We start from the raw sequence: 12,523 nt of genomic DNA on the forward strand, positions 1-12,523 counted from the left end.
GGAATCTTGTTGTTGTTGTTGTTGTATGCTGACACTCCAATGCAGTTCTGGGGTGTTGGAGGATGGAGGATGAGAGGTTCCGCCTGCCTGTTCTTCTGGGTGATAAAGTTCTCAGGGTACTTTGAAAAAGATGTCAGTTTATCCTACGGTCCTAGTAAACAATCCCCCAAATAAAATTGGTCATTCACTCCATGGCTGTTTGTGGGATATTGCTGTGTGCAAATTGGCTGCCATGGTTGCCCACAAATACACACTGTTAGACCACTTTACAGTATATCCTGTGAAGTGCAAGTTAAAGCAGACAGATTTAGTCTATAAATAGTTAAATATTAAGTGTTTGCTGTTAAATATTTGTTGGATTTGTTCGAATTGTAGAAAGAATTCTAAGTTAAGGTTTGTTATATTCACTGTGACTGTGAGCCTGACTATAATAAGAACATAAGAACATAAGAATTAGGAGCAGGAATAGGCCATTCGGCTCTTCGTGCCTACTCCGCCATTCAATAAGATCATGGCTGATCTTCTCACCTAACTCTGATTACCTGCCCTATCCCCATATCCCCTAGTCCCTCTATTTTTCAAGAGGCTATCAGTCTCAGCCGTGAAGATGTTCAAGGACTGAGCATCTATAGCCTTCTGGGGGAGTGAATTCCATAAGTTCACTACCCTCTGAGTGAAGAAATGTTTCCTCAACTCTGTTCTAAGAGGCTGACCCTTAATTTTAAGACTGTGACCCCTGGTTATAGATTCTCCTACCAGGGGAAACAGACCCTCAGTGTCTACTTTATCCAGCCCTTTAAGAATCTTATAATTTTCAATAAGATTCCCCTCTAATTCTTCTGTACTCTAGAGAATACAGCCCTAGTTTATTCAGCCTATCCTCATAGGTCAGTCCCCTCATTCCAGGAACTAACGAAGTGAATCTACGCTGCACCCCCTCTAGGGCAAGTATGTCCTTTTTTAAATAAGGAGACCAAAACTACACACAATACTCTGGGTGCGGTCTCATCAAGGCCCTATACAGTTGCAGCAAGACTTCCCTACTCTGATATTCTAAACCTTTTGAAATGAACGCTAACATGCCGTTCGCCTTCTTGGTTGCTTGCTGCACCTGCAAACTAACTTTTTGGGACTGGTGTACAAGGACACCCAAATCCCTTTGAATACTAACACTATCTAACTTCTCCCCTTCCAGAAAATAATCTGTTCTTTTATTCTTGCTACCTAGGTGAATAATTTCACACTTGCTAACATTGAATTCCATCTGCCACCTACTTGCCCACTCCCCTGGCCTATCTATATCTTGTTGCAATCTTTTTGCATCATCCTGAGAGCTACCTAGTTTAGTATCATCCGCGAATTTAGACACATTACATTCAATGTCCTCGTCCAGATCATTGATGTAAATGGTAAATAGCTGAGGCCCAAGCACTGATCCTTGTGGCACTCCACTAGTTACATCCTGCCAATTCGAGAATGATCCGTTTATCACTACTCTCTGCTTTCTACCCGATAGCCACTCTTCTATCCATGTTAATATTTTCCCATTAATCCCGTGGGCCTTGATCTTGAGTAACAGCCTTTTGTGTGGCACCTTGTCAAATGCCTTCCTAAAATCCAAATATACCACATCTACTGGTTCCCCCTTATCCAACCTGCTGGATACATCCTCAAAAAATTCTAAAAGGTTAGTCAAGCATGACTTCCCTTTTGTATAGCCATGTTAAATCTTTTTATGGTCCTCCAGGTATCCCATAACTACGTCTTTTATTAAGGACTCAAGAATTTTCCCTACAACTGACGTCAAACTAACTGGTCTATAGTTTTCCCTATTTTCTCTCCCACCCTTCTTAAATAGTGGAGTTACGTTTGCAATCTTCCAATCAATGGGAATTTTTCCAGTATCCACAGACTTTTGGAAGATTATAGACATGCCATCCACTATCTCATTAGCCACCTCCTTTAAAACTCTCGGATGCAGGCCATCTGGTCCAGGGGATTTATCGGTTTTAAGACCCGACAATTTACCTAGAACCATCTCTTTACTAATGTTAATCTCCCTAAGTTGCTCGCTAATATTGTCTTCTTGGTCCTCTATTTTTGGTATGTTTTCAGTGTCTTCTACGGTGAAGACTGTAGAAAAATACTTGTTTAATGACTCTGCCATGTCTTTGTCCCCTATTATAATTCCTCCGGTCTCTGCCTGTAATTGACCCACATTCACTCTCGCTAGCCTTTTCCTCTTTATATATTTGTAAAAACTCTTGGAGTCTGTTTTTATGTTCTTTGCTAGTTTGCCCTCGTAATCTATTTTCTCCCTCTTGATCAATTTTTTGGTCCTCCTCTGTTGTTCCCTAAAGTTCTCCCAATCCTCGGGTTTACTACTCATCTTCGCTGTTTTATAGGCTTTTTCTTTTGATTTGATACTTTCCCTAACTGTTCTTGTTAGCCATGGCTGCACCACCTTTCCCATGGCATTCTTATTCCTCAAAGGAATATGTGCTCGTTGGGAATTTTGCACCATCTCCTTGAATGTCTGCCATTGCTGGTCTACCGTCAAATCTTTAAGTTTAGTCTCCCAGTTTATTCTGGCTAAATCCTCTCTCATACCAGCAAAGTTGGCTCGATTTAAATTGAAGACTTTTGCTTCAGACTTACTACTTCAGTGAAATATCTCATAATGGACATGCTAGGAAATTATGGATATTATAGTATGCTAACCAAAATTGTCCCAAACTATTAAGAATTTCTATTGGATTGAACTGTCTTTAACATCAGGCTGTGTAATCAGATCTGCACCACTTCCTGTAAAAGGCTAGTGGTTTTGTTTACTGGAAAACATTCTGTGACTCATAGAAAATTTATTGCATCCCATTACCGTATTGTATTCTTGGATAAGTGTCCCGAGAAAGTCTCTAAACATTTGCTTTCAATGGCAATATCCCCTGGAATAATCCTACACCTGCTCTTGGGAACTTTGTCTCTTTTCAATACTATTCATTTGTTGTGTAGAGCATACATAATTTTAAAAAAAAAAATTTTCCCCATTTATATTTTTCTTCTTTCCCAACCCATTTAAATCTTGGATTTTAGCAAAATAGCCACTGGTTACTGGTTCTTAAGGGTGGATGGGTCTATTGGCTATAAGTAGATTGTTCTCTGGGAACACATTGGGTATTCCTCAATCTCAATCTTTTGTTCAAGATTGCATATTCAACCTGCAAACTTACCCACTGTGCTTATGATATCAGATTGGTTGAGACCTGCCAATTCACTCAAAGAGGGCAGGAAGGTCATTGGACATTGGGTGTAAATAATAATCTTTGCTTCTGTTTACCTAACAGTAAGTAGGAACATGGTTGTTAGTCGATTGACTGCCACGTTTCGCCCACAAAATACAGTCACTACACTTTACAGTATATTCTGTGAAGCGCTTTGAGATGTCTTGAAGGTGTGAAATATCAAATGTAAGGATTATTATTATTATATTTGATGCAGTGCCTTATAATGTCAAAATCTCTTGAAGAATTTACTGTAAAGTGACACTGTGACTCTTGTGAGTTGGGAGTTTTGGACTGTGCTGGCAGATTCCGTACATTACACTTCCAGTATAACTTGTCCATATTTGGTGCATTATAAACTAGCATGAAACAATATGGGTATTTTCCTTGAAGTTTTATTAAGCCTACAAAGTCTAGCTTTTATTTTGGGGGTAGATGTGCTATTGCAGAGCTCGGGTGGTTGGGGCAGTGGGATTTATGGAAAGTACAAGAGAATCTGGAAAATGTGCAGATGTTTGATGTCACATGAACAACAACAACAACAAGATTTCATTTGTAGAGCGCCTTTCACGTCGGGAGGATGTCCCAAGGTGCTGGACAGTTGGGTCGAGACCCGAGCAGGGGGGAAATGGTCAGGGTGAGGGGAGGGAAGGGAGGGAGCGAGGAGGGGGTAGAGAGTCGAGAGGGGAGCTGAAGGCACGGTCAAAGAGAAAGGTCTTGAGACCGGCCTTGAAGGAGGAAAGGGAGGAGGCGGCGAAGGCACTGGGGGATGGAGTTCCAGAGCCTGGGGGCTGAGAGGCTGAAGGCGGGGGATGTGGAGCAGACCGGAGCCAGAGGAACGGAGGGTATGGGCAGGTAGGTAGGGGGATAGTAGGTCGGAGAGGTAGGAGGGAGCAAGGCCGTGAATGGCCTTGTAGGTGAGGATGAGGAACTTGAATTCGATCCTCTGGGGGATGGGGAGCCAGTGGAGGTGAGCGAGGGTGGGAGTGATGTGGTCGCGAAGCCTGGTGCGGGACAGTACACGAGCTGCAGAGTTCTGAATGACCTGCAGCTTGTGGAGGGAGGTGGCGGGAAGGCCGATGAGGAGAGAGTTCCCATAGTCCAGCCTTGAGGTGACAAAGGCGTGGACCAGAGTTTCAGCAGCGTGAGGGGTGAGGTAGTGCCGTAGTCTGGCGATATTCCGGAGGTGATGGAAGGCGGTGCCAGTTGTGGAGCGGATATGAGGAAGAAAGGACAGCTCAGGGTCGAACAGAACCCCGAGGTTCCTGACTGACTTTGAGAGGTGGAGAGTGCAGCGTTGGATGCTGATGGTGTCAGCGCCTGAGGTGCGGACGCGCTGACGTGAGCCAATCAGGAGGGCCTCAGTTTTGCGCACGTTGAGCTGAAGAAAGTTGTCTCTCGTCCAGGACTCGATGTCGGACAGGCAGGCTGTCAGGACATCGGTGGTCGTGGAGTTGAGAGTAGAGGAGGAAAGGTAGAGTTGGGAAGTTAACCCCATGTCTGTGGATGATGTCACCAAGGGGGAGCATATAGAGGGTGAAGAGGAGGGGACCAAGGATAGAGCCCTGAGGGACACCGCACGAGACAGTGCGGGGGGTGGAGGAAAAGCCGTTTGTGGAAACAAAATGAATACGGTGGGAGAGGTACGACCTAAACCACTCGAGAACAGGAAGGGTTCGGATGTGCTATTGCTTATGACAATGTTGGCTATTGTTATTAACTGGTTGCAGTTGATTTTGAGACAAGGGTTAATTATTGTTTGCCCTGCATTGGATGAGGTTCAGCCTTGTTGTGAAAATTTAAAGAAACAGGACATCATTGTTGCCCAGCTTGGGTTTTAATAGGAAATTCTAATTATACAAGATTCTCTTTTATGCAGTCAGTCTCCTATAGAAGACCATATTTTTTGATGATAATAGTGCTTGAATTAATACCATATTTACTAGTAGTTATTTGGTGAAGTAGAATCTTGGTCTAAATTTCAGATTTTCTCTAATGTTGAAATACGTACCATTTAGAAAAATGTGTCACCAAGTTTGAAAACTTAAGGATTTCAGCCTTTTAACCTCTGAAAAATCATTTTGGAATTGTGCAAAGTTTAGTCAAAAATCTGCAGCACAAATGGTTCTCCATCCTAGATTCCCTGTAAAGTATGGTTAGAATGTAAAACTAAACCAAGATGATTCTCAATTTATTAATCAATCATTTGTTAAACAAGAGGAACAGTGGAATGTACAGTACTGGAAAAGAATATTGCAGTCCATCTGGCTGACTTCAACGTTTAAAAAAAGTTTCCTGGAGAATGAAATAATCCTGTCACACTCTCTCTCTCAAACCTCTGAATTGAATTCTTTGCCAAGTAGCTTTCCAATTCCACTTGAATTTATCGACATTCTGCCTCCAGCACCTCCCTGGACAGCCTATTCTGCATATTCGTCATAATTAAATCTGAACTGCATCGTCCCTCTTCTGAGATTGAGTCTGTGTCACCATGTTGATGATGTTAAACATATTGATATGGTTCATTTTATCTGCACCCTTTATGATGTTGGATTCCTTAATAAAGTCTCCCCTGAGCCTTCTCTTTTTGCAAGTTGCTTCTCCAACAAGCTGTGCCATAAGTTGAAACAACAGCCACATTGTGGTAGATAGGAAGAAAAGAACATTAACTGAATATGTAAGGAATACGAGTCATATAATGTTACAGCACAGAAACAGGCCGTTCAATCCATCACGTCTGTGCTTGCGTTTTTCTCCAAAGGAGCCCACTTAGTCTAATCCCATTCAATCTTCTTAATAATGTTAAATAATAATCTTTGCATTTGATGTAGCACCTTATGACGTCAAAATAATAATAATAATAATAATAATAATCCTTGCATTTGATATAGCGCTTTTCACGTCAGGAGGACGTCCCAAAGCGCTTCACAGAACACACTGTAAAGGGAATTGACTGTATATTTGTGGGCGAACGCGGCAGCCAATTGCGCACAGCAATGTCCCACAAACAGTCGTAGATTGAAAATGACCAATTTAATTATTGTTTTTGGTTTTTTGGAGGGATTATTATTAGGCGTGTGGAGTAAGGAAACTTGCCCAAGGTTTCGCCCTCTGCCTGGAACCTCTCTTAAGAGTTTTCTATAAAGTGTAGTGGCGCTATGTTTGTAGGTGAATGCAGCACCTAATTTGCCACAAGGCAATGTGTCTCAAACAGCCAGGAAGTGAATGACCAATTTTATCTGAAGGATTGATTGTTGGCCAGGACAGGGGAAGAAACCCCCTTCTCTTTTCGAATACCCTCTAGGTAAAGAAAAACTTCTTGTTGTTTGTCCTCAAATTGCCCTTTGCTTCTCTAACTCTATTACCTCTTGTTCTACTGCTCTGGTGCATCTTTAAAGTATTGTTCTGGGTTTACTTTCAATCCCCTTTACATTTTTATTCACGTCTATGAGGTCCCCTCTGAGACTGAAGAGTCCTAGCTTGTCTAAGTATTGCTTATAGCTGTTCCTCAAACAGTGGGAATCATCCTTGTTGCTCTCCTCTGCATTACTTCTAGGGTCTGGGCACTTTGTCATGTGTTGGGGACCCATCTTTCTAGGCCACATAACTTACAGAACCATTGTATTAGTGAAGGAAGAAATAGCTTTTATTTTGCATCTTATCACATTGGAATGCCTCCAAGTGTTTCACAGAATTGGTCTTAATTGCACTGATCAAATGTGGCTAAATCAAGGGATCACTGTACTTATTTTTATATGTTTTCAGAATACAGGAAACAGTTAAAGTAGAACCATAGGTGTGGCAAATTGTCTCTGAGCAATACTGTCGAGCTACATGTAAATGGTTGCTTTTTGCCATTCCCAGGATTCAAGAATGGAAACCTTGTGCTTGTATCAAGCCTGCTTCATTCAGAATTCAAAGTATTTGAAGATCAGAGGTTATGTGGTATTTGACTGTTAATCTATTGTCAAAGTAAATAGAACTTCCTGACTTCCAGGAGAATGTGTTCCAGCAGGAATTCGATACAATCATCACATTATTAAAAACTTAATGTATAACCAGTGGCTACAGATGTACATACTGTATTGTATTACACAGTGTTCATGGTAACGTTAATATCCGTGAAGGAATGAATCTGTACTGACCAACCCATAAGTCTCTTCAACCAATTGGATAGATGAATTATTGCATTTACCTTCTTAAACAGGGATTATAAATGTGCACTGAGGCAGCAGAGAACAGCCAGTTTTGGAGAAAGACCATCTCCTTTCCAATCTTTAATCTCTTCCTTGGACCATCAAACTTGTTAAAGAGTGACTTGTTGAGTACTATATGTTGATGGGTTCATATAAAGTTTAAAAATGGAAGTTTGCTAACAAGTAAAACAAAAAAGTTTTTGTTTTTAAAAAAAATCATTGAAGTAAATGTTTTATCTTAAATCTCATTGAATCACTTTGTTTTCTGATATGTGCCTATTTGTGTGTTGTGTTATGTCATTCACATAACATTACACTCTTATAGGAACTTTCTTTGTGAAAGATCTTAGGACAATTATATGGAGACTTTTTTAAAAAATTAAGTTAACTTTTAAAACCACAGTTTAGGTTTATTATGCTTTGTTTGATTTTTGTTAATTGAGGATATAGGAAATTGAGCCTTGGACTATACAGAGATATTGCAATACTCCATAAGCAGCTGCATAGAGGATAAGATAGATACACTTACCACTAGACTCCAGCAGTACCCAACAAATACCTTGGGGTGCCCAAGATTTGACTGTTGCAAACCTTTGCCTAATACTCTGGAATTACGTAAAGCAGGATACATCTCTTCAGGGTGAGTGTGTGTATTCCATTCTGGACACAGGAATTTCCATGTTTAGGTGGGATCAATGGAGCTCTCGTGTGGATACTCTTAAGCATGGAATAGATTGAAGCAGGAAGTGTTGATTCTTTCAAACACAGATTAGATAGTTTTATTTTAGGAAATAACATTATGGGGTATAGTTCATAGGTAGTTTGGGACATATGTGTATCCGATCGCCAGCCAGGAAAGTGGAAGGCGAACTAGATGGACCTTGGTCTTTTTTCGGTATAGCATTTCTTATGTTATTAAAAGACCTGGCTAAGTTTACACATGTGTGTCCAAATATCTTGGTCTGTGGGAGATGTATATTGTTGGCACAACAAAGAATCTTTAAATCCTATGTTGAGTCAAGTAGGGAGATAGCATGAAATCCACCACCAAAAGCAGATAGTCAAAACTCACAGGGTACCCATCTGATATCCCTTTTATTTTTCGCCCACAAAATACAGTCAATCCATTTTACAATATATTCTGTGAAGTGCTTTGAGAAGTCACAATAAGGCACTATATCAAATTGCAAGGATTATTATAGTTTGTCTCATGAAATGTTAAATTTTGTATATTACCTTCAACACTGAATAGGATGAGAATGACTTGGACATCCTTTTTAGAAAGACAGCTTAAAAGACTGCTGTTGGAAAAGCATTAATTGCGTGGTTCTTTGAACAAGCAGAAAACACTTCAGCTTTGTCTGTTTCAATTAATTTGTGGATTACATGAAAACCGATGCGAAATCCTGGTCATCAGGATGGGCATGTAGAAGTGCTTGGATTCCAACTGAACATCAGCAAGACCGAGACCCTCCTGATTGGCTCGGGCCAGCGCCTCCGCACCTCAGGCGCTGGCAGCAACAGCATTCACAGCTGCGCACTCAACCTCACTAAGCCGGTCAGGAACCTGGGTGTCTTGTTTGACCCTGAACTGTCCTTTCTCCCCCACATCCGTGCCATGGCCGGCATTGCCTACCACCACCTCCGCAACGTTGCCACTGCCTCACCCCTCAGGCTGCCGAAACCCTCACCCATGCATTCGTCATATCAAGGTTCGATTATGGAAATTCCCTCCTCATCGGCCTTCCCAAATCTTCCTTTCACAAGCTGCAGATCATCCAAAACTCTGCAGCTCGTGTACTCTCACGCACCAGGCTCCGCGACCCCATCACTCCCACCGTCGCCCGACTCCACTGGCTCCCCATCCCCCAGAGGATCGAATTCAAGATCCTCGTCCTCACTTTCAAGGCCACCCATGGCCTTGCCCCCTCCTGCCTCTGACCTGCTGACTCCCTACCATCCTGCCCGCTCCGTCTATTCAGCGGGCTCCGGCCTGCTCCATGTCTCCCGCCCGACCCACCCTACCATCGGTGGCCGAGCTTTCAGCCTCTCTGCCCCCACACTCTGGAACTCCATCCCACAGTCCCTTCGCCTCGCTTCCTTCCTTGCCTCCTTCAAGACCGGTCTCAAGACCCTCCTCTTCGATCGTGCCTTCAGTTGCCCTCCCACCTCTCTGCCTTCCCCTACCCCACCCCTTCCCTATGCTTGGGTCCTGACCCCTGACTGTCCAGCGCCTTGGAATGGCCTCCCGATGTGAAAGGCGCTCTATAAATGTAATTTTGTTGTTGTTGATGCATTGAACTCGGCCCATTTTTCATTAATGAAGCATTCAGTTTTGTCCGCTTGTGAAATCTATCAGGTTTGTTGATGCAGTTTGCAGTTGCAGTTTGACAGCACAGAGACTAGACTCCCTGTTCTGCTGCTGTTGTCATCAGTGCCCTACCCAGCAGTTTTTTTTCCTAATTTAGGACACTTTCTCTTTGGAATGCATTGAGCTTTATTGTTTGGAAAGGCAGGTGTAAATTCATCCTTCATTCATCAACCTGCCATGCAGGACCTCTTCACTTTAAACTCTCAAATCACTAGTATTATGACGGCCTGTATTCTGGTCACTCACTTCATGGTTGTTTGTGGAACATTGCTATGTGCAAATTGGCTGCTGCATTTGCCTGTAAATACACACTCATTACAATTCACATTAAAATCATCTCAAACTCTTTGCAATGTTTCAACGAAATAATAAGGTGCTATGTCAAAATGATCGAATGCAACGATTATTATCAAATGAAAAGATTATTATCAAAAGGATTATTTATCTTAATTGGCATTATGGTATGTTATTTGATCTCCATTTTTATTTAGCTGTTTATTGCAAACTTAAATAATAATAATAATCCTTGTATTTGATATAGCGCTTTTCACTCTTCTAGACATCCTACGTCGCTTCACAGAATAGACTGTAAAGTGAATTAACTGTATATTTGTGGGTGAAACGCGGCAGCCAATTGTGCACAGCAGTATCCAACAAACAGTCTTGGATTGAAGTGACCAATTTATTATTGTTTTTTTTCTTGAGGGATTATTATCAGGCATGTGGAGTACGGAAACTTGCCCAAGGTTTCGTCCTGCCGGGAATCGAACCCAGATCTCTCGCTTGCAAAGCATGTGCTCTAACCACTGAGCTACAGGACTCCACATTCCAAATGTGCGTTCATGAGGGAAAAGAGAATTACACCGGAGTGAGAATGGAATACAAGGGGATGGGAGTGTAGATTCGGATGAGGAATGGAGCTAATATGGTGTATAAATTCCAGCACGGACTAGTTGGACCGAATGCCCTATAATTCTATGTGTGGCCAATACCCATGATTGGTAAGTAGCAAAATGCTCCAGTACTGAGCCATACAAGCAATAAAGGTCAAAGGTTAAATTTATATCTGTGCTAAGTTAGCTGATCTTAGTTTCCTTACTCCATATGCCTGAGGTGTTAAAGGTATTACAATTGATCTCAGCAGTCTCAACTGGAGGAGAATTTAGCAATGATGTATCCTGAAACCGAGCTTGATGCTGTGAAAAGGGTTCAAAAAGAAATCAAACAGCCAGAAGGGCCTTCTTCATCTGAACCCCCGGTGTGATCTTGTGATTCCCAGGCCTGGACACTATTGAGTGTTTCATGCTAGAAAGTGTTTGTGTTTCAGATTAGGACAGAATGTGGCTCAGTTGTAATTCAAACCCCATTGTTGAACAGCCTGCTGACACTCACTGTTTTCCCTTGGATATGAATAGCCATTTAGTCAAAGTCTTAGAGGGTTTATGGTGTTCAGAAAACTACATGCCAACCTGAATCTGTGCTTTGTGAAGGGCGAAGAAGAAAGGGAGAAAGGTGGTACAGAATTGCCTCAGGTTTTGTTTTGATAAGGCTCTAAAGAAAGCAGTTTTAAGAAGTATTTTTCATAATATTCATGATGGTAGCTCTTCAAAAAAGTTAATCAGCCATGCGGCTTGATTTTTGATTACATTATGCAAATGCTGAGTGCTATTTAAGAGCATAGCCTGAGGTTTACGGGAATTCTGATCAGTCTGTTTTCAGTCTTTGGACAACAGGCTAATGGTATTACTGGATCTTATTAAACCCTCAGGTTATAATTATGAATATGACTGCGTTGAAGCTGTTGTGTTTTCTCTGCTAACCACTAATTCACGTTCAGTTAGCAGCTTTAATTGTGTCGTTTTTAAGTTTGAACTAAAATCCAACTTTGCATAATTAACAATAATAATAATCCTTGCATTTGATATACAGTAAAGTCTTTCATGCTAGAATGTGTCAAAGCAGGATTTACTGGAAAGTGTAGTAACTATTATTTTTGTAGACATTTGTGGCAACCAATTTGCACACAGCAGTGACCCACAAACAGCCATAAAGTGAATGAGCAATTTTCTTTGGGAATTATTGATCAAGATACCAGGAGAAACTCCCTTTTTTCGAATAGTGCAATGCGATCTTTAATCTCCACTTGAACAGGCAGACAGGACCTCGGTGATCCTTCCAACAATGCAGCAAACCCCAGCAGTGTATTAGTGTGTCAGCCTTGGCTGTGAATTCAAATCCCTGACATGGTGCTAGCACCCGCAACCTTCTGACTCTGAGATGGGAGCCCTATCAACTGAGTCATATACCATTCAGCTACTGTACATGCATCGTTCCTATCTGGTAACAACAACTTGGATTTGCTTTGTGCCCTGTAAGCAGGATAGCATCTCGGAGTTCTGAAGCAATGATAGGGTTTGGCTTCGATAATACGTCTATTGTTTAGACTTCTCTAAGTTATGGCAAATCTGAATATTGCATACACAAAAGTGACTTCTTAGTTTACATTTGCACTTTGTTATTGTGCTGCCAGTTCTAAGGTGATCAGTGAAGTTTAACAGTTTATTCTGTGAGGGAGGCACATTGCTTTCTCTTGTCACTTAAATACTATTTCTGTTACTCTTTGGAATCGACACTTACAGGAATCGAGAAAGTTAGTTTGTGCCATGTCTGCAATG

At 41.7% G+C, this 12,523-nt stretch overlaps 1 protein-coding gene across 3 annotated transcripts in view; it reads left to right on the forward strand.

Moving 5' to 3' along the window:
- LOC121851368 (all trans-polyprenyl-diphosphate synthase PDSS2-like) overlaps positions 1 to 12,523 on the forward strand; it is a 94,550-nt gene that overhangs the window by 5,937 nt on the left and 76,090 nt on the right. The gene's annotated exons all lie outside the window — the stretch shown is intronic.

This window comes from Callorhinchus milii, unplaced genomic scaffold (assembly GCF_018977255.1).
Source record: "Callorhinchus milii isolate IMCB2004 unplaced genomic scaffold, IMCB_Cmil_1.0 Scaffold33, whole genome shotgun sequence".
Taxonomy (NCBI): Eukaryota; Metazoa; Chordata; class Chondrichthyes; order Chimaeriformes; family Callorhinchidae; genus Callorhinchus; species Callorhinchus milii.